Source organism: Ambystoma mexicanum, chromosome 1q, assembly GCF_040938575.1.
Source record: "Ambystoma mexicanum isolate Mex_15411 chromosome 1q, UKY_AmexF1_1, whole genome shotgun sequence".
In the NCBI taxonomy this organism is placed as follows: domain Eukaryota; kingdom Metazoa; phylum Chordata; class Amphibia; order Caudata; family Ambystomatidae; genus Ambystoma; species Ambystoma mexicanum.
In genome coordinates this window covers 1,496,203,358-1,496,230,980 of record NC_090922.1, presented here as the reverse complement: position 1 = coordinate 1,496,230,980, position 27,623 = coordinate 1,496,203,358, and positions in this window count along the sequence as shown.

The window sequence follows — 27,623 nt, the reverse complement described above, 5'->3', positions numbered from 1 at the left end:
CTAATCTTACAAACGCGTATTTAATGTTCTTAAAACCAAAATTTGGTAACTGAACTGTACTTAAACCTTAAGTACACTTGTAGTAAAAAAATATAAACTGTCACAATATTTCAAAACCTATCTAACTGCCCAAAGATTCTACAACAACTAATCAGATAAATTAATATCAATCAAATAGAGCAAAGAATAGACAGTTAGAATACGGCAATTGGTATCGAACTGTCCCAAAATTTACAAATATGCAAACAGATAAATCAATACCACGAAATTATATCAAAACATAAACAGTTAGAATACGCCTACTGGTATCTAACTGGGCGAACATTTTACAATATCCAAACAAATACCTAATATCTTACTGCTCACAAAAACTGGAACAATCCAATGCATAAAGCATTAGGCAGAAAGAACAAGTAAACGCGGAAAACAAACAAATAAATAAACTGTAGCATAACAGAAAAAGGGTTTTTTTTTAAATCCAACATGGATTTTTTTTCTCCCACAGACCCAATGATTTTAGCAACAAACACAGAACCTTTGCACATTGCACAGTACTCTGGTTTGTAATCTACTAAATATGAGGGTCAATAAAAAGAAGAAAATGTTGATTGTACAATGTAATAAGTCATTATAAAATACTAATACTAACATGCTATTTTCTTTTATTACAGAAATGAACAAGAAAAACATGGACTCCTGTTACTAAACCAAATAGTACGTATAACAAGATAAATACAACCATCGCAGCATATCACACCCATACAAGCTTATAACATTGTTCCTTATAAATTAATTTTGACCCAAAGTTAAAAGCCACTATGGGTGTGATATGCTGCGGTGGTTGTGGCCAGGGCATACACTCTTGGGTGCATGGCCAAATGGCCATGCACCCAACATTCTACACCCTGGCCACAACCACCGTAGCATATCACACCCATAGATGCAAACATTGCAACCATTGTTATCTCCGCAGACAGAGGACAATACAAACAGCGTCCTCAGGACACCCCCATTTCCTTTATGTACGAACATTTCTGGACACCGCGATTGTTCTTAAAACATTTTCACCTTGCCAACGAACAATACAGACAACGTCTCCAGGACACCCCCTGCAAACATTCCAAGACCCCACGAGTGTTCTTAGAACATTTTCAAGTTGACACCGAATCCATTCTGTTTCTTTACAAACATTCCAGAACAGCCGTGTTGTCCGCAGACAAATCAAACACAACAAAAGCGTCTAGCACATAAATAAAATACAACTTTGAACCTGTCTCATACTCCCCCATCCTTCCCAAAGACTTCTACAAACCAACACACTCTACTAAAAACACATTTTGAACAAACTTTCACCGCGCTGTCCGCGGACGTTCGCAAATGCAAGATGGCGGGCGCGACAGAAAATCTGACGCGCATCACGCAGCACGCCGCTCAATCAGCGAACACGTTGCATGTCCGCGGACATGACGCAAGCCGCTGGGCCAATCGAGGTGCTGCCCGCGGAGTGAACAGGGAAGTCCGTCCGTGAAGCGAACACAGATATCACTAATTTATTTGCCTTACATTTTGGTCATTTTTGAAAAAAACTACTGGACGGATTTACACCAAATTTGCAAAAGTACTCTTTCGGGACCAGGCCGCCGCTCCTGCCGCAAATTTGGTGTAAATCCGTCCAGCGGTTCGGGCTGTAGCCGTGCGCAAAGTTTTTTCCCATTCAGTCTATGGGAAAAAAAAAGGTTTTGGGACCCCCCCTATAACTTTTCCCCCCCTTGACGAATCCTCACCAAAATTTGCAAAAGAATTCAGAGTGGGCCATATACTTTTTTTGCAAAGTTTGGTGAGGATTCGTCCAGGGGGAGCGAAGTTATAAGCCGCCCAAAAAGTGCTCTTCCTATGGAAACATCAACTTAACCATAACTACATGGCCGCTACCGCGGCCATGTAATAAACAATCCAGGGTCCATGATCCCAACTGAAGAAATGAAACCTATCTAAAAATACTACCTAATAAAAAAACTATATACAAAAATGTGGTCCATTGTCAAAAAGGTCCAAAATAAATAAAAAAGCACAGGAAACCTAACACTAACTACATAACTATTTACAAGGGCAGCGGGCTAGTCCGACGGCTCACTGGTTGTTGTCATGGGCCAGGGCATCATCGAACTCCTGTTCAATGGCTTGGAGGCGGACATGTTCCCTGGCCCCGAGGTCTCGCAGGGATAATGCAGTGTCCAGCTCCAACTCCCTGCGAATTCCCTCGAGGCATTCAGCCCGCCTCAGCGCCCTCCGCATGGAGTTCTCCGCCCTGACCATTGTGAGCCGTTCCTCCTCTGCCCGCTGCCGCTCCGCACCTATCTGCTGGCCCAACCGCTCCCACACGGAAGACACTCCCATTCCAGGGTTCTCCTGCTCTCCGGCCGATGCCTGGCCCCCTGATGTTGATGGCCCCGAGCCATGATGCCTCCCACGTCGAGGCTGCCGCTGCCTCCGACGCAACTGCCTGTGCCAGCACGATGGCATCCAGGCTGTTGGAATCCACCGACGCCGTCATGCACGTGCCCTGCCCGATGATGCCGTCACATCCTCCATCTGCTGGGGTCCAGTTGCTGGTGTGTCCACCCCTGCTGGACCCCCGACTACTGACTGTGGCAGGGATGGGATCCCCACCGAGTTGGCTGCATTGGTCGGGGCAGGTCCACAGGGGGCCCTGGTGGCATCTGGGCCAGAAGACGGCATGGAGAACAACTGACGCATAGCCTCCACAGAGGAGGAGAGGGTCGCCAGAGTGGCAGACACATGTACGAAACCCCCGACCACAGCCGCTCCCAACTGGGCCACGTTGGCACGGTGCCCTTCGTGATGATGTGCGTGCTCCCCCGGGGAAGCACGCACCTCATCACGAATGACACCCGTGCGCAACACGACACCAATCAGGACCTTCTCCATACGGCCAGGGGTCCCCTCGTCCACAGGTGGAGGGGAGTCAGATGACATGGACATCCCCCTACCTGCGGACGGGCCTGGGATGGGGCATCCCTGCTGGTGCATGGTGGTGCAGTCACAGTGTCAGGGACAGTGACATGCACAGGCACCTCCACGGCGACCTGTGCTGCCTCCTCTCCCTGCCCCTGGACTGCACCACTTGCACCAGCAGGGATGCCCCCACCAGGCCCCATGTGCGGCTCAGTAGCGGCCTCCTCCTCCTCTGTGGAAACCACCAACCTGGATGGCTCCACCCCATCTTCTGCCGTTGCAAGCCCCTGTGGGGGCTCACCCACCCCTTCCGCTGCAGCCGTGGGGGCATCCCCGCCGCTTTGCTCCACAGCGCTGTTTCCGCCCTCTTCTTCACTTTGCGCTGTGTAGAGGGAGACATAGAACAGAAGCATCAGGGTACTGTACAATGGTCCCCTAGACAGGAAGCAATAGCAGATGAGTGGCACTGTCAAAGATCACTTCCATCACATCCCTCCACAACACATGGGTCAGTGCAGGCAAAACACATGCAGTAACATGCATGGCGCATGCTATGGACATTAGCAAACATGTCCAAGGGACTCTTGAAACATACAATGTTGTTTTTGAACTCACATACATCATGGGTCATGCCTATCACATGCACACACTTCACCGTACTTTCATCCATCTGGACTCGTACACCCCAGACACAGTGGATGCAAGGATAACTAGGCTGCATCAGTGATTCTGAACATTGTCACAGACATGTGTCATGCATCCATGGCTTTCACAAGTCACAGACATGCAGGTCAGACACACAGACATGGACACCATACATGTACATGGCATCAGCACCCATCCATCACCCCCACCCTCTCATGTGTCCATTCCGCATAGGGCTCCCCATGTTGCATTTAAACACATACACCAACCGTGTGCTTCACACATTACTGGTCTCACATGCATGACCATGATGTCCCTGCACACACACACACACGCGTACATGGCCTAAGTGACACATACAGGCAAGTATCAGACAACCAGCACACTGCAACATGCCCTGTCTCACACAGCAATGCTTGGCCACTTACCGCTCGATTCCAGACGGGTCTGCCTCTCAAGGATCTGGGCATGGAGCGCTGGGCGTACGCGTTCCAGGCCTCTCAGCTGGATGGTACTCATGCTGCCCCGGCCCCCCTCCACGAGGCGCCGGGCCTTTATGAGGGTCCTGGACCTCAAGTCCTCCCAGCGCTTCTTGACTTGCTTGATATTGCGGGTTGCCATCCCCTCCGCGTTGATGGCAACCACAAAGTCCTCCCAGATCCTGTCCCGTCCTTCCTTGTGGGCGCATGATGATCCGAAGAGGGCATCATAATGCCCCAGGACATGTGCCCTCTCACTCGCAAAATGACCTCTGTAAATTTGGGTTTGAAATCAGAATGGCAAATGAAGGAACATACTAATTGTCAAACAAATAATGTGATCTACATGATTAGATGTCCATGTGCCTTATTGTACATAGGAAAGACCAACAGAAAATGCAAGACACGGATGATAGAACACAAGAGCTGCCTTAGGAACCATGTTGAAAAGGCCCCGCTAGTGAGACATTTTGATGAGAGGGGCCATTCTTTCATGGATTTTGAATGGTGCATCTTGAAAAAAGTGAAAGGGAAGACACAGGAAGATATCAATAGAAAACTGTTAAATTTAGAACAAAAGTTAATTTTTTTAACTAATAGTCATGTAACAGGACTTAATGAAAATATTGAGTGGCATAACATCAAATAGATTATTTTCTTGTGTTTTCGATTAACATTGAAGGACGTGTCTTGTAGTGTCTGATGGTTTTTCCTATCACGATGTACCTATTGTTAAATAGGAATTCACTTTGAAGAACTCCCAGAAGTACAGGATGGGGGCAGGGTACTTTATACTTTGTACTTTGTACTATTTATTAGAAATGACTTATCTTTAAAAGGGTGATTTTTGCCCACTCAGTGTATTTATATGTTAATGTTGATTGGACCTGTTAAAGGGGTATGACTAATACCAGCAATTACTGGAGTTCCTACATAAATTTGGCACTGTGCCTTTGCCCTTAATAATCCATCTTTTAGCTCATGCAGAGACTGTTACACACTGTAGTTGGACTGTTTTTGGATATTTGGATGGGGATTAACTATCTGCACCCCGTAGGGCCCCGACATTAATGGAGATATGTGTTTTTATTCTTTCCTTCTCCTATTGTTTACAACATATGGATGAGCCCGGATGAGTGCTTGGGTATTATTCTTGCTCATGCAGTGGCTTTACTCACGGGTTGCTGGGGTAGCTACACTGGTTTTGGCGTCGTCACGGCGTTGCACTGCACGCGATGACGTCATCGCGTCACGTTTTTACGCGATTACGTCATCTGTGGGCGCACGACCGCGGCGCTTTCGATAAATAGAGAAACTCGCGTTCGCGAGCAGATCAGCAGCAGAATAATAATACTCTGCGGATGGTTTACGGCTGGAGCACTACTAATGGTAAGCTGGGGGACCTAGATTTGGGGAACTAATGGGATGCTTTATCAGGATTTTTTCCTTTGATGTATTTACTTGCTAAAGTGAGTGATGGTGTTTATTACATCCTCATTCTAGGGAAGACCCTTGCCACGGAGTACTATGAAATAAAAAAAAACAAAAAAAAAAAAAAAAACATTGGGGCTCAGGAAAATTATTGACAAGACTACAGACCCTATAATAGTACTATTTTACAATTGAGGGACAAAAAGGTATGATCTTTCCCATTTGTTTCCTTTTATTTCTTTTTGGCTGCTATTTATTGTTTCGGGCCGTTTTTTTTTTTTTTTTTTTTCTTCTGCATTTTTTTTTTCTGCATTTTGAGAAACTTACAGGGTGTCCTATTTTTTGACAGAATACTAACTGCATATTTGATCTGGTTTGGAGGCTGGCTTATGTACTTTGCCCACAACGACAGGAAAATCATTATTGGAATGGAGGTGAGGTGTTACCCCAGTTAGATTGTATGAGGAACGTTCTGAGTTTTGAGAATAGATGTGTGTATTCTCTGATTTGATCATTCATCAATTGCCATTATGATTTGATGAGTACAACAAAGAATGTGTTGTGATAGGTTCTATATCTCTCCCGAACACTGTGTATAGTGAAGGACAAAATTGTGATTGTCTAAACAAACTTGTACTACATGAAAGAGATTACAAGTTGTAAGCACTAGTATCTTATAAAATATATACTTGATGTATCCTAATGGTGATTAGGACTGGCTGGGTGAAGTAAAAGAACCTATCATGCCAAGGTAATAATTATGTTTTTATATTGTATGTACCCTCAGCTCTAGAAATTGGAACCATAGAGAGAAGTCTACAAGAAGCACAAGTCAATTTGTCGCCCCTGAAGAATGTCCAGTTAATAATAAACATCCAGGACAGAAACTTATATAAGTTGGGCTAAGTTGTTACACACAGTAGGAAATAAGAACAATTGAATTAGCTACTGTTTAGAATGTTTAAATGAGTGTATAATTTGAATATGTGTGGAATAATTACCACTTTTATAACATTGTATATTTTGTATGTGATGTAATGCATTTTTTAGTGAATGTTTTTTGATATTTGTGCTGTTTAGCAAATGAATTAAATATGATATTTTAATACTGGACACATGACATTTATTGTACGTGACGCAGCTTGCATTTGGTTAGATAGACTGTGTGATCGGGTTTCAGATTGCTGAGGGCAAACATGTTGTGTTAAATAAATATGTTCACGTCCCTTCTTTTTGATTAAATATTGAGTATATCCCCACTTGGTAGGAGGGCTTATCACCGTCGTGTGGGGCAACCCGCTAATGTATTGATGATCCAGGACAAGCTCCACCAGGACACCAACTTCCTTCTGACTGAAGCTGGTGGCCCTCTGCCCCTCTGGCTGGGGGTCGCCAGTGGTCTCGGATGGTGTTTGCCCCGACATGGCGACCTCCGAGGCAGGCGTGGGTGGGCAACTGGGTCCTGGGGCTGGGCTGTGGAGCGATGGTATCCCAGTCGGGAGTCTTCTGTTCCAGCAGGGGTGGACAGAGCAACTGGACCCCTGCAGATGGTTGATGTGCTGGCACCAAATGGCAGGGCACGGTGGCAGCAGGCAGGCAGGCAGCAGCAGATGGCTCGTGGGAGGCTGCTCGGGGCTCTGGGGGGCAGTAATTCAGCCTTTTGGGCAGGAGCGTGGTCTTCCGTGTGCTTACGCGTGGCCAGCTTGATACGGAGTGATTTGGCACGTGAAAATTCTGCACGTCGGCGTGTAATTCGAGGAAAGGCCCTTAGCGTGTAAGCGCGTCAGCACGCATACGCGATTCCATTGGACCAAAGGCCCTTAGCGCGTAAGCGCGTCTGTGACGTATCGTGCACAGGCGCTGCCCTGGCAGGGCTTGAAGATACCACGTGGATTTCCATTGCTCTGTACGTGCTTTTCGTGGTGTGCGGTGCGTGTGTTTTGCAGGAGTTGGGGTTCACACGTTATTACTTCACAGCAGGTGGGTGTTGGCTACGCATTCTTCTACACGCAAGGCAGACGGTGAGTGGTACCCTGCTCCCCCAGGCCCGATCACGTGTAAAACCACCCGCAAGCCCCTGAAATACACGTATCCCGCTCCCCCAGGCCCGATCGCATGTGAAAACACCTGTGCACCCCTGAAATACACGTACCCCGCTCCCCCAGGCCCGATCGCGTGTAAAACTTCTCGCGCACCCCTGAAATACACGTACCAAGGCCAATCGTGTGTAAAACTTCTCACGCACCCCTGAAATGCATGTACCCAGGCCAATCGCGTGTGAAACTTCTCGCGCACCACTGAAATACACGTACCCAGGCCAATCACATGTAAAACTTCTCACGCACCCCTGAAATACATGTACCCAGGCCAATCGTGTGTAAAACTTCTCGCGCACCACTGAAATACACGTACCCAGGCCAATCGCGTTTAAAACTTCTCACGCACCCCTGAAATACATGTACCCAGGACAATCGCGTGTAAAACTTCTCACACACACCTGAAATACACGTACCCAGGCCAATCGCATGTGAAACTTCTCGCGCACCCCTGAAATACACGTACCCAGGAGAATCGCGTGTGTAACTTCTCGCGCACCCCTGAAATACACGTACCCAGGAGAATCACATGTAAAACTTCTCGCGCACCCCTGAAATATACGTATCACGCTCCCCCAGGCCCGATCGCATGTTAAACTTCCCGCGAGCCCCTGAAATACACGTACCCCGCTCCCCTAGGCCCGATCGCATGTTAAACTTCCCGCAAGCCCCTGAAATACACGTACCCCGCTCCCCCAGGCCCGATCGCATGTAAAAACACCCGCGAGCCCCTGAAATACATGTACCTGCTCCCCCAGGCCAATCGCGTGTAAAACTTCTTGCGCACCCCTGTGATGTCATCTTTGATGTCCTGGGCGTTAGTCTTAGCAGTGCAGGGGTGTGGTGGGAGTTATGGTTGCTTAGCTTACCATAACTGACAAATTTCAGGGGTTTTTCGGTTTTACTTGGAACCATAATGTCCCGTTAACAAAGTTGTTTTTAGTCAATTTCAAAGGTTTTTAATAGCGCAACTTAACCATAACATCCCTTTAACAAAGTTTTTTGTTACTGATACATATATATATATATATATGTGTGTGCCATGCTCTTCCAAATCACTGGACACTGCAGGGCTTCTGGCACCTCTCCTCAATAGACTACAAGGAGAGGACACATTGATTGTACTAACTGTGTTGTTAGTCTTTCCTGTCTGTCATACCTATATAACACCCTCTGTAAAGAGCTTGGATTAATGTCCTTGAGCACCGCAGCCAAAATAGACACTATTTCTTGTACATTAAGAGGATGCTAACTCACAAAGACTGGTACTAGGTTCATTTGGAGACCTACTTCATGCAATGGCAAAACCAGTATCTTCCTTTATAAGGACTTGCCATGAATGTTGTAGCAAATAATGGCTGTACTCCCATTTTGTCACTCGATCTAATTACCCTCATGCAACAACTCAGACACAGGGCACAGCTATGGGCCCATTTTCGATACTTGGAGGTAATTACAGGGAGAATGCACATTCTCTAATGACCTATTTAAAACCTTTAATCTTTAAACTTTACATTTTATGGACTATACTGAATGGAAGGATAAACGATAATGTTGAATGTTTAAATATTATTATATTTCATGATTATACATATTGATACATATTGCATCTCGTATAAGAAACGTCTGAGTTATTTTTGAAAAAAAAAAATATATATATATATATATATCTCGTGACAACATGGAGGAAAAGAAAACCGCACTCCAAGCATAAGGTCAACAGGTCCCAACGAAGAAATAACAAACTCGGATCCAATAAGCAGAACGAGTTTAATATATGGAAATAATGGTTAAAAAAAGGTAATAGGCAAGACACACAGCAAAACACAACAGGACGCCAGGGCAGTGTCCTGAACTACGCATTTCACGCTCCTCCGAGCGCTTGATCACGTTAGGGAGACGTGAAAACAATCACAGTACATATTGCAAGTTTAGTCCTTTTGCGATGTTGCCTAATTCCACATACTGACAGTTCTGTCACGACCACGGCGGCCATATTAGAATGTAGCAGTGTCCTGCATTGGTCGTATACAAAATAGAATTAGAAGAACCAGAAATAATGCAAAATGCAATGAAATACATCACGAAACATGCAGGGTAATCATCCTGATAAAATAAAAGGGGACGCATATTGAGATAGATGTCAGCAAAACATAATAGTCCAAAACTGTAATATAAAGTACAAGTGCATTCCCATGTCATCATACGAACAAAGTACAAAAAGATGCAGCAAATAGCTAAAAGATAAAGTGCAAGTGCAAATCTAGCTCAATATAGCAGCATGGGGACAATGTTGGATGGAAAAACAGCATGGACAGAAAAATATTGCCTACTGCGGAATCTCAATGGACAGTTCCAAGCAGTCAATATATGCAACCCTTAGAATAAAAACATGTTTCAGGTCAAAACCATCAGGTACAAAGCGTGGAACTTCATAAAAACATCACTCAGCGCTACAGAATACGGTGCATTCCTATTGCAAACCTATGAGCGAGGTATGCGGAAGCGCAACAGAATGGCAAAAAGATAAAGTGCAAAACATCGGGGACAGAATAATACTGCCTAATGAGGTAATAAGGAAGGCAACAGCAAAAACAGGAATAAGGATACAGAAATCCTTATGCACTGGCAAAAACACATCTCCCTAATACATCAGAACGGCAAAACAGCCTAAAAGGACCAACAAAAAAGTAAATGTTGAGTAGCAAGAATTATCAGGGCAACTCCAGGCCAGGACATGAAATCAAAAATAATAAACATAATAACCAAAAGAAGCAGTATTAGATAACAAAACACCACAGAGACACGCAAAAGAATCAGGTTCCCCCAAAAGTATGCATTTCTTCATCCAAATTGTGGCCATTGGGATATTTATATCAAAATCCAAAATGAACCTAGTTTTCAATTGTCTTGGCCTTAAAGTGCGATCACCACCTCTTGGGTGATCGGCACATGAGCCACAGCAAAGAATGTAAGTAGATGAACATCACTGTCATGTTCCTGCCTAAAATGTTTCGCCATGAGGTACGTGGGGTCAGAATTCCTGATGGCTCTTAGATGCTGCAAAAGACAGAGCTTAAGTATACATGTGGTAGAGCCCACATACCATTTCCGGCAGGGACATGCAAGGACGTACACTACATATATATATGTATATACCTGGCGTACAACCTTTGTGTTATTTATAAAATATATATGTTGGTGTACAACATATAAGCACTTGTGTACGAGCGCGAAATAAATACTATATCAATTCAATTCAATTTGTGTGCAAAGTTTATTTGTAACTGAAACACGAAAACAATAAATAAACCAGTTGGCTACTTTACATGGCCTTCCATTATTCAGACCAATTATTGGAGGTTTCACTTGAATGTTGCCAGTGGGGGTGCAGGTTTCATATCACTGCTTCTCTTCTTCAGCAGTGCCCAGTGATCTGCATGTGGCATGTGCTCAGCTTCCAGTGTGGGCCTCCAGTTGCCTGTTCACTGCACTCTGAGGCAGAGCTCGTGTCCACAACAAAGGCTGCAATCATACAAACATTGAGGGAATATCTGTAGGTTGTAAGTATAATTACAGCATTTGGTCCACGTTGTCCTATGTTATAGTGTTGAACTCAATGTGAGCTCATACGAGGACATCTGTAGGTTGTCGGTGGTACTGCACCTATTCAAGGAAACAAGTAGCGAGGATGTCTAGGTTGTATTTCATTGGAGAGGTGCAGTACCACCAACGGCCTACAGATGTCCTTAGAAGAAATCACATTGAGATTGAAACAAAAATATAGCAGAACGATCAAAGGCTGCAATTGTGCATACACAAAGAAATGTCGCCACAGCTTATTTAATTGGAGATGTTCAGTAACAAGGACAACATCGAGATGTCCTCATTAGAAATCACACTGAGATCAACACACAGAGAACTAGTGGCCAACATTACACAGGCAGCCATTTTCCATTCATTCAGCAGCCATGGACGCCATGCTGGGGGTAAAGCTGCCATAGGAAACAATGGATAGTGATGTGTTTCTCCACCAGCACAGCATCCAGGTGTCATGACACAGTTCCTGGTGGAATGCTGTCCCTCTAGTTCTTTATCAGAACTCTGTGGATTTACACTACAATATGTGACAATGGCCAAAGACCATACACCCACCAGATGTCCCTACAGGTTATTTAATTGGAGATGTACAGTGCCAATGAAACATGCAGATGTCCTCATAAGAAATCAGATTGAGATCAACACTGCAATTTAACACAATGACCAAAGACTGCAATTCTACATATAATCACCAGATGTCCTCACAATGTACTTCATTGATGAGGTGCAGGGCTACCGACAACATACAGTTGCCTAATAAGAAATAACATTGAGATCAACAGTACAACATAGGACAGCAACTAATGTGGCACCTATAGTCTTTATTTATGTTGTATATGTCAACAGTCCAGTATTTTATTTTCAATTTGTGTGATTCCAAATTGCACAAATAAAACTGAATAGTATTTAGTTTTCTGTTTGCATTCTTCCTTCTATACACGCCTCCCCTGCACTGTTATTCCTTTACCCTTTGCACTGTCATTCTTTCCTCTCCTTGCACTGTCACACCTCCCCCTTGCACCTACATTCCTTCCTCGTTGCACTGTCCTTCCTCTCCATGAGCTGCCATTCCTTCTCCTTGCACTGTCACACCTCCCCCTTGCACCTACATTCCTTCCTCGTTGCACTGTCCTTCCTCCCCATGAGCTGGCATTCCTTCCCCTTGCACTGTCACACCTCCCCCTTGCATCTACATTCCTTCCTCGTTGCACTGTCCTTCCTCCCCATGAGCTGGCATTCCTTCCTTCCAATGTACACTGTTCCTATGTACTGTTGCTGGCCTGGTTTTGATCTGTTGCATGTTTTATGTCTCCTCGTGTCGCCATGTATTCCTTATTCCCCCCCCCCACTGTGCTTTCCTGCCCCCCTACCCCACATGCTGTAGTTCTTCCTTTCTTCTTCCATGCTAAATGCACAATGCAATGAACAAGTCCAAACGCCTCGGATAACGTTCCTGATCCTCTTACGCATCAGTGACCTTCCTTATCTTCCACACTAAGTGACCACTCCCTATCTTATTTTTTACTTCTTTTGATGCCTCTTGCACTAACAAGAGGCTTCCAAAAATTGCGTTTAAAGCCTGAAGTCACTGCCACACGCAGTGCAGTAACATACCGGCTGCAATAACTTAAGAAACGATAACGAAGCCTCCTCTGACACGTATTGTATTACTTTGTATACATTCGAAAGATAGAGTGCTTTAGCACTAAAGACAATAAAATTGTTCAAAATAGTTCTAAGCAATGTACGCTTTTTCTAGTACAAAGTATCTTTTTAATATGATGAAAACATATTTTTTTAATGATTGTATAACAAATCGTCTACATGTAGATTTGGCAAAGCACTGTGGGTAGGCAGATATCCGGTTACTGCGAGGTCTGGGCTCAGATGTGATGACGTTCAGCACCGCGCCACCTAGGCCTACCTGGGGAGCACTTACATCAGCTCAGACCTTTCCTTATACTTTATATGAGGCCTCTGTTGGGTTACTTGGGTTTCACGCCAGCTATCATTGCCACCCAGGGTGCAGTAACATGCTGGCGAGAACCCTAGGTAAATACACAGCACTTATTTATGCATGACCAACAATCAACAGTGCCGCATAAAATAGAGTGTGAATAGCTAAAGGTTTTAAAATAAATTAGTTAGAATTAGTTGTGGCTCTTTCTAGAGCTGCTACATGCAAAGATGTATTAAAATAAAGCGTCCCCTCTTGTTGTGACTATGCAGATCAGGGAAGGATTGTGCTTATGCGGATATCCGGTATGGTCATCCTGTGTTTCCTGTTTTTTCGACCATCTCATTGCTATGCTCCCTGGGTTTAATGCACAGCTTGGCCCTCATCACAAGGTTGGTGCTCCGGTTAGAACGGCCCGGTAACATGCATGCCAACCCTCCTGATTTAGGCGGGAGACTCCCGATTTTTTATTGAAAAATACTGTTATTTTTCACATTCTCCCGCCTAAAATAATTATTTCCCTAATGTATTGCTATGGGGAAATTGTTGTCTCCCGATTTCTCTGCAGAAATGTCCCTCCCATGTGTGTCAGAATGTTGGCATGGTAATGGATGCCGGTATTGCCTGGTAAGGCAATACCGGCATCCATTACCGGCCGGTGTATCATGACCCTAGATGCCGGTTCTACCGCATACATGCCAACATTCAGACACAGCTGGGAGGGAGATTTCCAAAGGGAAATCGGGAGACCAACAATTCCCCATAGGAATGCATTGGGGCTACAGCTATTTCAGGCGGGAGACAGTGAAAAATAGCCCGATTTTTCGCGGAAAAATCGGGGGTCTCCCGCCTAAATCGGGAGGGTTGGCATGTATGCTACCGCCATCGTCAGGGACCCACTGTGGCCGTGCACCACCGTACTGGCATGCGGGCGCACGCGCAGATGGGGATGCCTTAATACCGGCATCCCACAAAGAAGGGGACACCACGAGTCTCACGGGCAAGTACATACCGGCATCGAGATGCTGGTAAGAAGGACCACCATGATGCCGGCAATACCGGCATCGCGGACCACCCGTACAGCAAAATGCTGTGTAACGAAGTGCCACAGGTGCACACAATCAGCACAGGTGGAGGCAATGGAGTCATGGTCAGCACAAAAGGAGCACACCCACACACCACACCCCCTTCCAAGCCAAAATGCTACCACTTGTACTTGCCATACTGGGGCTGGAGGACATGCCTGCACTGCTACTCCTTGAGCGGGCAGTACAACAGGAAACACAGAGGAGACGCAGGAGCAGAAGGAGGGTGAGACATGCCCAGCAAATCCCACCAGCGCAGGCAGCTGCCCCCCGCAGACAGCCAACAATTCCACGTATAAGGGCCAATCCATTTGACTTAACCCCAGCACAGATCCACACCCTGTAACGCCTGGACAGAGAAACCATCACCAACATAGTGGAATTAATACAGGATGACTTGGTCAGCCTGATCAACATCCGCACAGCCATCCCCCCTTTGCTGAAGGTGGCATCTGTGCTCCACTTCCTGGCCACAGGCACTTACCAACACACAGTGGGCCAAATGCATGGCATGTCCCAATCATGCTTCTCTGTTGTGCTAAACCAAGTGCTGGATGCACTACTGAAGCATGCAAGTGCACACAAATCCCTACCAAGGACACCACAGGAGGCAAATGCCACCAAAATAGCATATCTCTCAACCATTTGTGTTGCAGATGCAAAGGCGGGTGAAATAGTTTTTGGCGGGTGAGGCGCCCATTGGAGTGAATGGGCGTGCAGGAGGCTTGGCAGGTGAGTCAGCCCTTTACAAGCGGATGACACCCGCCAAAAGCGTGTGAGTTGAGAGCTATGAAATAGCATTCCATGCACTGGCAGGCATGCCCAATGTAATTGGTGCCCTAGACTGCACCCATGTAGAGTTGGTAGTCCCACATGCCGTGAAGGCGGTGGACTGCAATCGGAAGCCATACCATTCCATCAATGTGCAGATGGTGTGTGATGCCAGCCATATAATAACACATTGCTGTGCCAGATACCCAGGATCCACGCATGATGCCATGGTGCTATGGAACTCCTCACTACCCCGCTACATGGAAGGAGACGTTGTACGAAGTGGCTGGCTGTTGGGTGAGTCTGCCCTCTGGGCCATGGGAGGAGATGGATTGAGGGGGGGCTACATGCATATGCAAGGGGGGGCTACATGCATATGCAAGGGGAATGCCCTCTGGGCCATGGGAGGAGATGGATTGGGGGGCTACATGCATATTCAAGAGGAATGCCCTCTGGGCCATGGGAGGAGATGGATTAGGGGGGCTACATGCATATGCAAGGGGAATGCTGTCTGGGCCATCGGAGCAGATGGATTGGGGGAATGAAAGTTTCTTGAGTCATCCGCTGACACACAGCCCTCACATTTGCATACAAAATGCCCCTAGCCAAGACATACATTGGGTGGCCTGGTGGTTTAAAAGCCTAGGACCCTAGGTCGTGTATGTCACCCAAGGCTCCCTCCATGGATTGGCATGCACTGTACAGGGCTGACAGTAATGTGGATGTGGCTGCCAATGACGAGATTGTGCATATGAACGTGAATGATGTACAGGCTGAGCACACCTGTCAACTGAGCTTCATCCTCACACATACCTCCTTCTGCTCCCATGTAGGTGATGCTGGATATCCCCTGAAGGCGTGGATATTCCCTGTCAGGAACCCGCAGAACAGGCACGAGGAGGACTTCAATCGTGCACATACACGTATGCATGTGGTCATTGAGCAGACGATTGGCCTATTGAAGGCACGGTTTCGCTGCATCAGCAGGTCGGGAGGGGCACTCATATACGGGCCTGAGAAGGTGGGCAAGATCATCACTGCATGTGCAATCCTGCATAACATGTGCATCCGGTGGAACATACCCCTGCCACCTGGTGTGGAGCTGCCACCACCTGGTGAAGTAGAAGGAGAGGAAGGAGTAGATGTAGGACATAGGCCAGGACGCGAAACACGTGAGGGTCGCGCAGTGCGGCAAATGGTCATAGACCAATCATTCTGATGTACTTTGATGCAGAGGGTGCCATGTGTTGGGAACTGTGGGCACTGGGTTTGTGGGCACATGTGCACGATTCACCATGAAGCAATAAAATGACAAACAACAAATCAGCAATGTCCACTCATGTGATGTTTGCTACACAACAGGTGTATTCGTGAGATATTTTGTACAACATGATTCAACAATCCATGCCCCCACAGCCCCTCCAACTCCCCCCCACCCTACTCCCATGCCCCCAAACACCCCAGTACTACACACTACACCCAGCACCACCCTCCACCCACCCTCTAACACCTAAAGTCAACTATGTCACGACATGTGTCTGGATGTATATCCACAGAGATTCTGCAGGGTGGCCCTGCTACTGTGGAGCCCCCTTCGGAGGTGGGGGTTGGATCTCTGAGCACTGCGAACTCCTCAGGGACATGCGCACGGGGCTGGTCTGCCTCGAAGACGCTGGCGTGGTTGATGCGGATGAGCCAGATGGTTTTGAGCCCAGGGGCAGGGTTTGCCGTTGCTCCATGCTGTCAGCAATCCTGGTGAGGATCTGACCCAAGGCATTGAAGCCATTGCGCACTTGCTGTGCACTTGAGTTGATGGCCTGGATTACTGCCGCAGTGCTGTCCTGGATGATATGGCGTGTTGTCTCCCCTTCAGCAAGGTACTGCTGCACATAGCCTTGCATCGCCTCCTGCCGGGCCTCCATCCTGGACAGACGTCCCTCAAGGTCCCGTATGGCAGTGTGGGTTGTGGTCGGTGGGTGATGTGGTGGCACTGCATGAATCATGGGGCTGTGCATTGCCAGAGACCACTCTCCATGGCTGCTCTGGTCAGATGAGTCCCACCGATGTGTGTTCTGTGGGTCGGCCTGCGGGCTTGGTGTGTGAACTACAGGCTCTGAGTGGACAAATCCTGCATCGCCCTCATTGTCCAGGTCAGCTCCCTCATCAACACTATGATGTGCCGATGCAGCCATCTCCCCAATTGTGCTGGCAGCAGCAGAATGTGTGCCTTCCTCCATGCCTGCTGTGTCCTCAGCCAGTGTGGATGGTGTGACCATGGATGCAGGTGCAGGTGTCAGCTCGTCCTGTGTGCTTGTCTTTGATGCTGTTTTTGCACCGGTTCTTGCCCCGCTTCCCGCTTGGCCCATCCTTGGTCCACTTGAGGCTGATGGACCTGTGCCATCAGATTGCCTCCTAGGCCTTTTGGCTGCTGTTGTGATTGTGCACTCCCATGTGCTTCATCACTCTCTGCATCCGTACCTGTGGGGGACAGAGAGTGGCAGGGCATCAGTGATGGTGGTGCTTCATTTATGCATGCATTAGTCTTTGGGCATGTGGCGCCATCTGATCAGTTGCATGCCTGGCTTTGTGGGGGACTGTGTACTTGCAAGGTTGGTGGGTACATTTTGAAATTGTACTGGTGTTCACATGTACACCATGTTGGCTGCTGTTGGGCCTTGATGTGTGTTGGGAGTGTCGTCCTGGGTGACACGTGCATGTAATCTGTGTGTCGGGTGTGTATTTGTGTATGGGCGAAGCATGCATTGGGATGGGATAGTGGTGGCCCCAGCATGTGTATATGGATATGTGTAGGTGTGCATAATGGGCCACATATCAGCTGGTGTTGCTGCCACATTTGGAGGACAATGAAGTTGATTAGTTATCGTATTTTTGTAGTGACACTCACCTTCATCTGCCGATGTTGGCACGCAAAACTGCTCCACCGACTCCTTCGATTGACTCCACATCTATGACAGAGCTGCAGGTCTCCTCCCATCTGGCCAATTTCAGTGGTGAATGTGGTCCTCCTCCTGTTGCCAGCCCCTGGCTCCGATTGGCCGACAAGATGTGCCGGACTCTCAGCCTGAGGTCATGCCACCGTTTTTTACAATTGCACACTGTGCGTGCGGTGGTGCCGACTGCACTTACTTTCTGGGCAACTTCTTCCCAGATGGCCTTCTTCTTCAGCTGGGCTGGACGCCTGAGGTCGTTGCAGAACACCACTTCAGCATTCGCCACTAGGGTGTCGGCTACCATGTTGAGCTCATCGTCTGTGAAACGTGGTTTGCGCAGGCGGGCCGTGCCTTTCCAGGTGGCCTTCGACATGTTGTTCGAGGTGGCCTAGGTGTTGTGGTGTTGAAGGTCCTGTAGGTGGAGTGTGGCAATGGATTGTGTTTTTGAAGATGGCCGCCATGGCATTTCCTGTTCCAGCGCGATGACGTTGCTTCCGGGTCCGGTATTAACAGGCCCGTTATTAGCACTATGTTGATACCGGTACCGCTATTTAGGGGTGGCCGAGGGTGGAGGCGTTCTGTGCGTATTCGTCAATGCCGCTATCTGGGGGTTTGTGGGTCATTACCGGCATGCCGGTACAGCCGTTACCGGCATGCAGGGGTGCTCGCGCACTCTTGATTGCCCACTATTTGGGGGTTGGTGCCAAGACGGACATGTTATTAACACCATGCCGGTACGTGCTGATTTTTAGCGTCAACCTCGTGATGAGGCCCCTTGTGTTTATGTTACCAGTGTTATACTGCGAGGAGCCTCTATATGTTGTGACTATGCTCCCTGGGTCTAATACACAGTTTGTGTTCATGTCACTGGTGTTATGCTGCAGGAGCCTCTATATGTTGTGACTATGCTCCCTGGGTTTAATACACAGGAAGGGCCTCATTACAAGGTTGGGGGTAATGGAAAAACAATGGCGGTAAAGGATTACCGGCATCGCTTACCGCTCTGGTGTATTATGACCTGGCAACCCGCTATTAGTGGCACCCTAAATAACGGTACCGCTAATAGCGGCATGGGGCGTACACGCGCCCCTTCGGGGAGCAAATACCGGCATGCCGGTAATAGGAGGACATCCCAACCCACGCGGACATGCAAATACCGGCATCCTGAAGCCGGTAATCACGGGCTGCACGATGCCGGCCATACAGGCATCGCGGACCACCCGTAAACAGCAATCAGCAATCAAGCCAACTGCCACAGGTGCACACAATCACCACAGGTGGAGTCAATGGAGGCTGTGCCAGTATAAAATTAGCACACCACACCCCTTCCAACACCAAAATGCTACCACTAGCTGTTGCAATCATGGCGCTGGAGGACATGCCTATACTGCTACAACTACAGCAACAGCACCAACTACAACAACAACTACAGCAGCAACAACAGGCAGCACAGAGCAGACGCAGGAGGAGAAGGAGGGTGAGACAGGCCCAGCAATTACCACCAGCGCAGCCAGCAGTGCCTCGTAGGCAGCCACCAATCCTTCGCATCAGACCCAGGCCAACTCAACCTAACCCCTGAGCAGATCCACACCCTGTACTGGTTGGACCGGGACACCATCAGCACCATAATGGACATGATACACAACGACATAGCCAGCCTCATAGAAACACGCACTGCCATCCCACCGCTACTAAAAGTGGTGTCCGTGCTCCATTTCATGGCCACAGGCACCTACAAACACACTGTGGGGCAGCTGCATGGCATTTCACAACCACTTTTTTCACACATGTTGAACCAAGTGCTGGATGCCCTCTGAAGCACGCAAGCACCCACATATCCCTACCAAGAACTGCCCAGGAGATAGCCGACACCAAAGTAGGCTTCCATGCACTGGCAGGCATGCCCAATTGTGTTGGTGCCCTGGACTGCACCCATGTGGAATTGGTAGTCCCCCATGCCATAGAGGCGGTGTACCGCAATCGCAAGCAATACCACTCCATCAATGTGCAAATGGTATGTGATTCCAGCAAGATCATCACACATTGCTGCGCCCGATTTCCGGATCAACACATGATGCCATGGTGCTGCGCAACTCCACGCTACCCCGTCATATGGAGCGACATGCTGGACCACATGCCTGGCTGCTTGGTGAGTTGCCCAACTGCCCCATGGCAGTGCTTTGGGGCACTGAGGTGTAGGAATGCATACCCCACCAGGGTGGGAAAGGGGGGGAAGCATACTCTACCTGGGTGGCATATGTCGGTGATTGTAGAATGCGTGGTGAGCTAAACACTCCTGACCTGAACCTCCCAAACAGAACATGACACATCACTGGCACACATTTTACCATCAATGCATATCGGAGACAACAAGTAAGAGACACGGCCAGGCCACCATGGGTATGACAAGCAATGCATGCCTGAACAGGATTGCAACTGTGCCAATGTGGCTAGTCTGACCATGCACAGTGTAGAATACACAGCATGAACGGGAGCCTAAACATTGTCGTACAACCACATTACATCCGCCTCAGCATGCATTATTACACCCTGCATCATCTATTGAACGCCATCCAGACTACCACACCTCATAACAGTATAGTATGCATCAACGTAACAATCGTGCATACATACAGGGACATGTGCATGTCCACAGCAAATAGCTGCGGCCATGACTGTGCTTCCTGAAGGTGGCAGCACAGACTGACACACACCTATTTGTAGTTGCTTGCAGGTGATGGAGGATATCCCTTGAGGCCATGGCTACTTACCGATGTGCGGAACCCGCAGAACAGCCATGAAGAGGAGTACAATCTTGTGCACACCTGTATCCGTGTTGTGATTGAGAAAACCTTTAGCCTGTTGAAGGCGCGTTTCCGCTGCCTAAGCAGCTCATGTGGGGCACTACTATATAGTCATGAGAAGGTGGCAAAGATCACCATGGCCTGTGTCCTGCTGCACAACATGTACGTCTGGAGAAATGTACCACTGCCACCTGACATTGACATGCATGCACCGGGTGAGGATGATGAGGATGGAGACGAAGGTGAAGTAGCTCCACTGCCAGTACGTGATGCACGGGATGGCCATGCAGTACGCCAAGCACTGATTTTACGAATACTTTTGAACCACAGGGACTATGATAGACATGTGCCACTGGCACACTGGGTCCATGTGGACATGCACACTGGGATTGCCGGGAGTTGGCCACTGAACACCGTCACACATTAAATGGATATACACAAAATGAACAATGTCCAGCCATTGAATTTTCTAGCACACAACGGGTGCATTTGTTCTAACAGAGAAAAATGTGACCACTCCCCCCCAACTCCCAGTGAACTCCCAAACCCACCCCAAAAACCCACAAAAACCCCGGTGCACTCCCAAACCCACCCAACAAACCCCACAAGTCCACAAATGTACTACATGAAATGGTCCCCTTCACCCAAAACCATGTGTCCCACTCCCATTGTCTGGGCACTCTACTTCCTGGACTTTTTGTTGTCCGGGGGTGGCATCTCCGAGTGCCATGCACTCCTCCGGGTTTGCCGCACAGGGCTTGCGGGGACTGAGGATGCAGGTGTTGTGGCTGTGTCTGAGGCAGGTTCCACGCCTGCTCCAATGCGTGGCTGCTGCATATGGAGCAGGATGGAAGTCAGGACTTGGGTTACTGCCCCCAAACAGTCCCTCATGAGCACATCCGACGCATTCACGGCAGCTGTGTTCGCTGCAATGGCCGCCGTGGTCTCCGCAATGGCCGCTGAGGTCTCCGCAATGGCAGTTGCAATACCCCTCCTTGTATCCTCCCATCGGCAATATACTGCCGCATGAGATCCAGCATTGCCTCCTGTCGTGCCTCCACCCTCGACAGGCGTGTCTCCAGGGTGTTGGTGGGAGCTGGAGCGGTGGGAGCTGGAGTGGTGGGAGCTGGAGTGGTGGATGGTGCATGCACGGGGCCTACATCCTGGGTTCTGTCATCCTCGAAGGGGCACACGTCTGAATCCCTCAGGTCAGAGTCATGGAGGCAGGGATCAACACTGCTGTAGGGCTCCATATGGGGTAGGGGGGTGTTCAGGGGGCTTGGGATGGGTGTAGAAGTCACTACTTCGATCTCCACATTGGCATCCGAGACGTCCTCAGTGGTGGGTGGGGCAGGAAGGGACCCCCCTCCAACTGGTGTGGGTGTGTGCTGCTGGTCCTGATGAGTGTCCGGCACATTGGCAGCAGGTGTAGGTGGCTTTCTTTCCACCCGGTCAGGCACACTGCCTGTGGGTGTGACATGCCTGTCTGGCTGGTGGTGGTGGTGGCCTTTTTCCTAAGGTGTGATGTGGACGCCCTGGCGGTCTTCTCCTGACTGTCAGCTTCCTCATCGGTGCCTGGGGGGTAGAAGAGATGCAGGTCATCAGTGATGGTGTCACATGCCAGAGGCATACAATTGTGCTGTTCGATATTCATATATTCATGCATGCATGTCTTACAGGTGTGTGTCACTTGGTGTTCTGAGGGGGCATATTGGCAATCACTGCATGGCAGGTGGCATGCCGTTGATAGGGGGGTTGTGTGATGTGTTACATGGGCACGGTCCTGGTGTGTTGGCCGTGTGTTGGTTATGGGATTGGCACTCAGCATGCATTTCTGTGTGGCAGGGTTTGGGCCGCAATCTGGACTTGGATATGATGATGTGGGTGTAGAGACATGCATTCCCTTGCCTAGTCTCTCTTCCACATCACTTGTGCTATGTTATGGTTTCCCCTACAGGGATGTGCAGGGTCACTCACCCCCTTCTTTGGATGATTCCACACCCATCTCCATCTCTCCAAATCCCTTAATGGACTCAGGATCGATGAATGTGCTGGCAGTCCCCTCACAGGGCATCAGCTTGAGTGCAGGTGAGTGGGGACACCATGGCTGCCCTCCTGTTGCTTGACAGGAAGTTTCTCACCCTCAAGCGGAGGTCGTCCCACCTCTTTCGGCAGTCACGCACAGTACGTGGGGTGGTCCCCACGGCCGACACCTTCCGGGCAACCTCCTGCCAAATTTACTTTTTCCTCATCTGAGCATCACGCTCCATGTCATTAGCTTTCATGATGTCTGCATGTGCAGCGATAGTGTCCGGCAGCATATTTATCTCTGCGTCAGAGAAACGCTGTTTCCGCTGCTCGGGGGTCGTCTTCCGGGTGGCCTTGGACATCCTATGGGTTTTCCAACACAGCGCAACACAAATCGACTGGTGGTTTTGGAGGATTGCAATGGACTGTGTTTTTAAAGATGGCCGCCAGCCATTTTCCCATTCCGACGCGATGACGTTATTTCCGGGTCTGGTTTTACGAGCCCGGTATTAGCATGTATTACCTGGTCGGTATTTAGGGGTTCCTCCTAGGCGGTGCCGGTAATGGCGGGTCACGTGATGCCGCTATCAGGGGGTTGGAAGGCCTTTAGCGGCATGCCGGTATGGCCATTACCGGCATGGGTAGTTCGCGCGTGCTCGCGCACTCGTAATCACCCGCTATTAGCGGGTTCATACGAGCACGGACCCGCTCTACCGGCATGCCGGTAATTACCCCGTTTTTACCGGGCTACTCGTAATGAGGCCCCTTGTGTTCATGTCACCGGTGTTGAGCTGCAAGGAGCCTCTATATGTTGTGACTATGCTCCCTGGGTATAATACACAGTTTGTGTTCATGTTACCCATGTTACTGGTGTTATGCTGTGAGGAGCCTCTATATGTTGTGACTATCCTCCCTGGGTATAATACACAGTTTGTGTTCATGCATAGCTCTCAACCTTTTTCGATGCAAAGGCGGGTGAAATCACCCGATTTTGTGTTTGGCGGGTGAGAGGCCCATTGAAATGAATGGGCGTGCACGAGGCTTGGCGGGTGACTCACCTGTTTACAAGGCGAGTGACACCCGCCAAAAGCGGGTGAGTTGAGAGCTATGTTCATGTTACCGGTGTTATGCTGTGAGGAGCCTCTATATGTTGTGACTATGCTCCCTAAGTCTAATACACAGTTTGTGTTCATGTTACCCATGTTACCGGTGTTATGCTCTGAGGAGCCTCTATATGTTGTGACTATGCAGATCAGGGAAGGATTGTGGGTATGCGGATATCCGGTACGGTCATCCTGTGTTTCCGGCGATCTCATTGTTATGCTCCCTGGGTTAATACACAGTTTGTGTTCATGTTACCGGTGTTATGCTGTGAGGAGCCTCTATATGCTGTGACTATGCTCCCTGGGTCTAATACACAGTTTGTGTTCATGTCACCGGTGTTATGCTGCAAGGAGCCTCTTGCAGGGACAGCTGAGCTGCTCTGTAATTACGCAGTGCCGCTGCAATAAAAAGGCCCGCACGGGTGATAGGTCCGTCTCCACTCTACTGTATTTCTAACTAACGCTTTCCTTTTCTTACGTCACTTCCCCTCCCCATGGATCAGTGGTCTAATTGTAAACAAAAAAGTAATGGAACCATGTTCCCTCTGCCCCGCACCCTTTTCTGCCCACTACCCCATACTCGCTGTCACCCCCTTTCTCCCTATCAAACCCCATACATGGGTCCTTCCTTGCCTCCTCTCCATCCTGCAACATTGTGTTTACTACAGTTCTAGTAAAACTGAAGTGAAACAATGAAAGAAAATGCATTTAAAAGACATCCATTAGTGTGTCATTGTCAGAGGCGTTGCTGGGTGGGGTATGAGGGGGCGGAGGGGGCTATAGCCCCTGGTCTTTTGGTTGTAGCCCCGATAGACGTTCAGGGGTTACAACCAAAAAGGCTAGCTACCCCCCAGTCCCGAGGGTCCCAAAATGAGCATAGCCCCAGATCTTTTCCAGACCTAGCAACACCCCTGGTCATTGTCCCACTCAGCATGCACCATCATGCAGCCTCCCCTTCACCATCCTCCATTGCACCTCTTAATTAAAGAACATGGCCAGCCACAGACCCACCCCTTGCCTGCAACCAAGGCAGGACCTACAGCCATTCATATGCAGATCATGATCCTGCTGGGGTTTTGGCTGCTTGGGAATGTGCTTTGTATCCAAAGCAGCTTATTAAAAAAAAAAAAATACATTTCTTCCAGCACCTGTGAGATAGCGCAGTACAATGTTGCACTGACTTGATATCAGTAGAACTCAACCAATGGGGATGAAATAAGAAAAAATTAAGTATTTTTGAAAAGTTCCGGAACGATGATGGGTTGCCCCAAGAAGTAAGGCAACGTCGTACCCTTTAGTTCCCCCCCACTTTGACCCCTGCCGTGGGTTTCGCCCTGCCCCAACCCAATCTTCCACATAACAATGTGGACAACTGGAAAGTCCAACATGACAACCTTCCCCCTTTTTAAACATGTAGTCGGGTGCTAGCCGATCTCTTCAATGAGTCTTATGGGTCTAGTCTTTGCCCGGATGGGGTGGCTTGCCCTTGGCAATTCTAGCCTGATTCGGGGGTCTGTCTGTGAGCCACTCAACATCTTCATCCGTGACCTCTCCGCCGGACACCTTCTCATCCCCCGTAAGGGTCCTCAGTATCAGTCCATGTCGCTGAGTCGTCACAGCCCTCCTGTTCCTCCTCCGAGTCCTCCCAAGGCGCCACGTCCCCCCGTGAATTCTTTGAAGTGTGACACATTTCTGGTGATTGACTGCCCTTCTGCCTCCACTGCTGTGACCAATGTGCTTTTTACTTTGGTGACTGTAAGAGGGCTGGGTGCAAACCAGGGGTCCTCTTTCCGTCTTTGGGTCTGACATACCAGCACCCTATCACCGTCCCTGAAAATGTGGTCTCTGGCTCCTCTCTTCTCATCTGCCGCAGTCTTCATTTTTGTATTTCTTCGGCATCCCTCGCCCTCAATTCGTCATCCTCCACTGTGATGTTGCCCTCCAGGGGTCTCTGTGACAGAAGTGTCTCCAATTTGAGACTGAATAGGTGGTCGGCCAGGCATTTGCCGGTGATGCTGTGGGAGGTGTGGTGGTAATTACGAAGGAGCTGGTAAAGCATTTGCTCAAAAGGTCTGTGGGACAGATGTGCCACCTGCAGTGTTCTCTTGAGATTACCCATGAAGCGTTCGGCCATGCCATTGGCTTGGGGACAGAGAGGTGTAATTTTCGTATATTTGAAACCTATATACTGTGAGAAATGTGCAAAGTCCAGGCTGGTGAATGGTGGGCCACTGTCCAATTTTATTATTTGAGGGATGCCATAGGCAGTGAGGATGCGGTCCAGGGCAGGCATCACTGCTGTTGCTGCCATGGATGGTATAATCTGTACTTCTGGGTATCTCGAGTATTCGTCAACTACCACAAATGCATATGTGCCATCCCGGGGGGGGCCCAAAGTATTTGACAGCCAGTTCTTCCCATACATCCCCAGGTAGTGGTGAAATCTGTAGAGGGTGTGGGTTCTTTAGGGTGTCTTCCACTTGTTTGTCTAGCCCTGGAAACCAGATCTTCTGTCCCAGCAGTTTTTTTGTCGAGACTACGCCTTTGTGTCCTTTGTGGGCTAGGTCGACCACTTGGTGCAATGACTTGGGCTGGACGATTCGACAGCCCTTCATGATTATTTGGTCTTCTGTAGCAGTGTGCGCCTCTTAGACTAGCAGCAATGCCTTCACGTCCCCCTGCAACGGATTCCTCTGGGTGTTTCCTTCATTCTCTTGCGTGTTTCAGTTTACCTTGGCTGATGCACTGGACGAAAAATGGCCAGAACTGGATCATTTACTGATTCTTGTTGTAGCGTCTTCCTCGCTATTGGAAAAGGCTTTAGGTGGTGTAGGGTGTATTTCAGGTATGCATGTTCTGGGATAGACGACCCTGTAGGGTGACGGGAGAGATAGTCAGCCGGATTCTTGTCTTTGCCTGGCCTTTGACAGATGTAAAATGTGTAGTCCTGGAGGCGGAGTCCCCACTCTTCTATCCGTGGGGGCATCGGAGCCTGGGGTTTGCCAAAAATGGTGAGGAGGGCTTGGTGGTCGGTAACCATTATTAATTTATTTTCCGAAGCGGAACAGATTGAAGTGTTCACAGGCCCCGACTTTTTTTCTCTGCTCAGGAGTATTTTTGTTCAATTGGGGAGAGGCTGATATGGGTAGTTCTGGGGTTGTATTGCGCCAGTAATGCACCCAACCCCACGGGGCTGGCGTCCACCATCACCTCAGTGTCTTTGACTGAGCTAAAATAGGCCATGTCTGAAGCTGAGGCAATTTGGGCCCGGATGTCTGTGAAAGTCGCCTCACATTGGGTAGTCCAGATGAATTCCTGGCCGGTTTGGTCAGCTCTGTCTGTGGGGCACTCAATGTCGCAAAGTTTTACAGGTAGCGCAAACAGTAGCTGGCTAGCCCTTGGAATAACCTAAGGTCTGACATGTCCATTGGCCGGGGGGTGTCTTGTAATGCCATGACTTTCTCTGGGTCTGGCCTCATGCCTTAGTCAGAGAAGATGTGGCCAAAGAACCTGAGAGTTTGCTTTCCAAATTCGCACTTGTCCTTATTAAGCGTGACGTTGGCTGCTTCTAGGGCCCTGCAAACTTTGTGTAGATTGTCATTTGCTCCTAGGTTGATTTTCCGAATATCAGGATGTTGTCGCTGTAGTTGAGACACCCTGGAATATGTTTTATCACCTGGTGGATCTCCTCCTGGAT